Here is a 5,042-nt window from a genome sequence, read left to right on the forward strand (position 1 = left end):
ACCTGCAAGCCAATCATGGCACCACAGACTCACATTTAAATGACAGGTAGTTATAGGCATGTTGTTTTACAAGCAGTCCAAAGCAGTTACCATACAGCAGAGACATTGCTTTGTGCAGAATTCCCCATTTGTTTTTGTTTTTTTCTTTGAAAAAAAAAAGATACTTTCATAAAAGTTCATCTTTTTGCAAACTGTGAAGCAATGAAATATTTGCTTTCGCCTCCTTTCGGTCATATTTACATGAAGCAGGTTTTGAACAGCCTGTAAGAAGCAATTTGAGATGAACTAGTGGCTGTGACATTCTGAGGGTAAAAGCTTTTCATATCTAGAATAGATCTAGAACTTGTCTAGATCAAATTTACATGAAAAAAAATCCTGATCTGTACCTTGTAGGCCTACAACCACTTTCATTCATATTAATCATAAACAACTTCCTTCTGAGGATAGACTCTTCCTTTTTTTTTTTTTTTGGTATTAATTAAAAGGAAAGACCGATTTATAGACCATTGACACGCAAATGCAAATTTCTTTTGAGAAGGAGTAGACTTCTAAATTGTAAATCTTGATTTGCTTACCTAGGGGTCGGTTTCTTCAGCTTCCTTTTCTTTTGTCTGGGGGAACCTTGACCGCCAAGGTCTTCTGGTTTGCTCTCAGATGCCTCGCCCTCAGGCCTACGACGTCTTACCCCTTCAGATTCTGACATTCTGCATTCAAGAAACAAATAAATGAACAAACAGAATGGTCAATTTTGAACAATCTTTTATCATTGCATCAACTTCACCAACACATCACAAGTCAAATAAAACCCAAATATTGCTGAACTCTTCTCGTCAGTCTTGACAATCTTGTCAAGAACATCACAATTTACAATATCTATTCATAAACTATCGTCTATAATAGCAGGGGATTGATTCATTTTAGAAGTGGGCCCGCCTGCTGCTGGTCTAGAGTAGAGAGCGTATATAAATTTACTGCTTGTTCGCATCAAATAGTAATAGTGTAAGTGACTGACATTGAACATAGTGTGAGAATATTGAAGTGAATGGAGCGCAGGTGCGGCGTTCGCACCAAGAGTCGGCCAGGCTATCCCGCAGATATAGATGCGAACGATGCATTCACTCGCCAGCACCAGCAGCGCAGCGCAGCCTCCAGCCTCAAAGTTGGTCGTTCCAAACAGGACATAATAACTTGCATTGCTTTAGATAGTTTGATAACTGAAGCTATTGAACTATCTTGCATATCTACTGCTGTAAAAACAAAGATGACTGGTCCTGGAACACATTTTCTGGACACTTACTTTGCTCGTTCGGTCTTTACGATGATACAATCCAACCAGCCGACCACATACACGCCGTTACTTCACTCGCACAAGTTTGTTACTTCCGTGTGTGACTTCTCGGATCACTGAACATCCGGCTTGCCGGGCGGAGTGCGCGCGTGGTTCCGTTTTGCTTGTGATCTCCATGAGTAGATTGGTATACCAGGGAGGGGCGTGTACCATACGTACAAAACATTGATCTCTCTGAGGTTTTGAGGGTGGGAGCTGGGGGGGGGGGGGGGGGGGTGGGAGGGGAGGGGGAGGGGAGGGGAGGGGGAGGGGGGAGGGGGAGGGGGGAGGGGAGGGGGAGGGGGGAGGGGGAGGGGGAGGGGTAGGGCTGTAACACCTGCTGCTCTTAATCTACACTTTTATTTCCCCCTTTACAACTCTACAGAGGAATATATAATTTCATTTCTATTACAAAAGTTATTTGACACATGCCTGACACTCAGCCGAGTACTGTCCAGGGCCACATAATTATCATGCTGACCGCGATATATCTGTTGTGTAGTTATGTATTCATGGGAGGGGCAATTATAACAATTCTGGTGTAGGCCCGGGTCTAGGGCAATTACCCTGGACCCTTCCCCTGACCCTAGCCCTAATCAATCCTGAACCTATAATCCTAACCCAAACTCTAACCCTGAACCTAACCCTAATCTTTACTTTCAATCTGATCACTAACCATGCATGGGTGCCTCCTCATGGGGTAATTGCCCTGGTACGGTAGGCCCTAATGATTTTAGTCCTGGTTTGAATTTAGAGTTTCCACACTCCATATTCCATTTTACATATTTGATCATTTCCTCATTCATTTATTTATCTATCTATCCATCAGTGATCCGTTTTTGTGTTTGTATTACAAACACAAAAGGGATCACTGATGGATAGATAGATAAATACAAACACAAAAACGGATCACTGATGGATAGATAGATAGATAAATGAATGAAGAAATTTGTAAGTTACGCATCCATGTATGCAGTTAATTGATTTTAAGGTTGTTTTGTTTTGTTTAATATTTCCATTCTAGATAAAAAAATCTGACATAGAGCCTAATGCTTTTTTCACTTCACTTTAACAATAAAGGGCCTATAAAGTTATGACTTCAGAGATATCAATGTGAAATCTATCAATCTATCATTCACTTATTATCTATTTCTTATTTATTTGCCTATATATTTTTTTCTTAAAAAGGAAATCCACCCCAAAAATAGATAAAGTTCAAAAGAAAGAGAAAAATATTCCCTACAGAACAATTTTTGGTGACAAAAATGACAAAAAATCGGATAGGAAATAAGGAAGATATGACATTTTGACTAAAATTTCATATTTTTTTTTCGGAAAACTTTTCTTGACCAGTCCTGAATATTCAAATCAGCAAGTTGACGATGTCATGCTCTCACAATTTCTTATTCATATCATATACAGAAATGATAAAAATCTAATATTTTAGCAGTGTAAATATAAAACTTGTCTTAAAACTACCCCCCCCCCAAAAAAAAAAATGATGCCAAGACTCTGATATATCTTGGTATTTGAACATGCTTTTATTGTAGGACCTATTAGCTAAAAATAACAATACCCCCGAATTCCCCATATACATATCATACATGAAAAATTGTAGGGGTATGACATCATTAACTCTCTCATTTGAACATTTATAAGGACTGGTCAAGAAATGTTTTCCGAAAAACTGGGAAATGTCAAAATGTCATATTTTACTTATTTTGGCCATTTTTGTATCATTCTGTGGGGAATGTTTTTTCTCTTTCTTTTGAAGTTTATCTTTTTTGGGAGGGATTACTTCTTTAATGATGAAAATAAAACTAATAATGATAATATAATGCTATCAAACGATGATGATGGTGATGATAGATAAACTGTAGTAGAATAGCACCAGAGTAAGAAACGAAAAAACTGAGAGAACTATGACAAGTTGGAAGAAAAAAAAGTATACGTGTTCTTGGCTTCATTGAAAGTCAGTTTTGCGCATTAGCACGTACAGCAGTCACATGGTTTCAAAACAATTTTTCATTATCATTATTATTTTAGACTCAAATAATAAGTACTCAACGGTAGGCCCTACATAGACGGATCAAGTTTCTCGTGTGATAGTCACTGTCATTCAATACCTGGATCTAGATCTGGATGATATACATTACTGTACGCTGAAAAACTCTGAATAGAGTACCAGTTAGCACTACCGTAGAGAAATATGTTCAATACCACAGGAATGTGTTACTAGTACATGTATACTATATAGTGTTGCTTTATTACGAGTACGACGTACTAGTACAGACTACAGTATTTTGGTTACCATGTTGTCAAACAACAAAGAGAAGTCTAGTGACTTAGACTACTGTAAACGTCAATATTTTCGCGCGATTAATTTTTCGCGCTGAGCGGCTCGAAAACGTATTCGCGGGTTCTTAAATTCGCGCTCCGCAGCAGGTTACTTTACTGGGCCTTTACTGTAGTACACATTCACTGCTTTCATCCAAAACCTCTGCTACATAGTTTGCTATGCCAGCGTACGACAAGCGACGTAGCGAACGGCTCGACTGCGAGTACAAGCACTCAAATACGTAGTACAGCTGTGACTCTAGTACCGTAGTCACGGGGGACTGTAGCATCGATGCGTGCGGTGCACACATGCATGCTACAGTACACAGCAATCTAGGGTATCGTCTCTTCGCACAGTAGTAGCGTAAACATGCATGTACATTGTACTACGTAGCAGTATCATCGATGAAGCGCACACAATTCATCCCGTTCAAAATGTGCGTAGAAAATTGTGAAGATATATTCGCGCGTTTTTGAATTCGCGCTAGCCGAGCGTAGCGCGAAATCCGCGAAAATTAATGTACCGCGAAAATTTCCACGTTTACAGTAACTACTTGTCTGCACCTGCGCTGCCTATTTACAACTTTTGTGTGTGTATGATTTAGCAATTTTTAGTGAGTTTATATCCTTTTACAAACATATTACAAAATTGTTTTTTCAATAATATATTTTTGATTTTAAATAAAATATTTTTCTAATATATATGATATTACATTTTATGATGAAGAATTTGAAGGAAACAAAGGATAAAACGTTGAGAATATTTTACTTCAAGCGCGCGAGTAGTTGAAATTTGGCGCGCCTTGAAGTTAAGTCGTGGAGCTGGGAGGCGTGCGCTTCGTCTAGCATTTACTCGCCCGTACCGTACTATACTGCAGATGTTCTGGGCGCAAGTGAATCTGTTTTAGATTGAGCCAGATTTTTCAGTCGTAACTGGTTAGGTCAATGTGGTTGCGTATTTTCTGCACACACTGTTTTGATAGATTCATGTAAGTGAATGTGTCGTACGCACCTACCACTGTAGTACTAAAGAGATCCAAGAAAGAGTCCGTCAACATTCGTTGCGTTTGCCTGTATCAATAAAAGGGCGACTTAACACAGGCCGAAATATCAGTTCGTGCAACATTGCTCTGGGCCATGGGACAGGCGAAGCTAGCTGTGCTGTGAAAAAAGTCACCGGTAGCTAGCTAGCTCGATCGCAACACGACGACAGCTCCTCAGATAGCTAGCTTGCGGTAGTATGCAGCTGATACTCACTACGTACCACCACGGCGGCAGCAGGCTGCATGCTGTGAACGTTGATAGGATGAATGTTTGAACACTATAAATTTACTCACACTATTCTCACTGACACTCGAACCTTCGTATCGACTAGATC

The sequence above is a fragment of the Diadema antillarum genome, unplaced genomic scaffold, assembly GCF_040938485.1.
Source record: "Diadema antillarum isolate AM-2024a unplaced genomic scaffold, OU_Dant_1.0 scf00000029, whole genome shotgun sequence".
Classification (NCBI taxonomy): Eukaryota; Metazoa; Echinodermata; class Echinoidea; order Diadematoida; family Diadematidae; genus Diadema; species Diadema antillarum.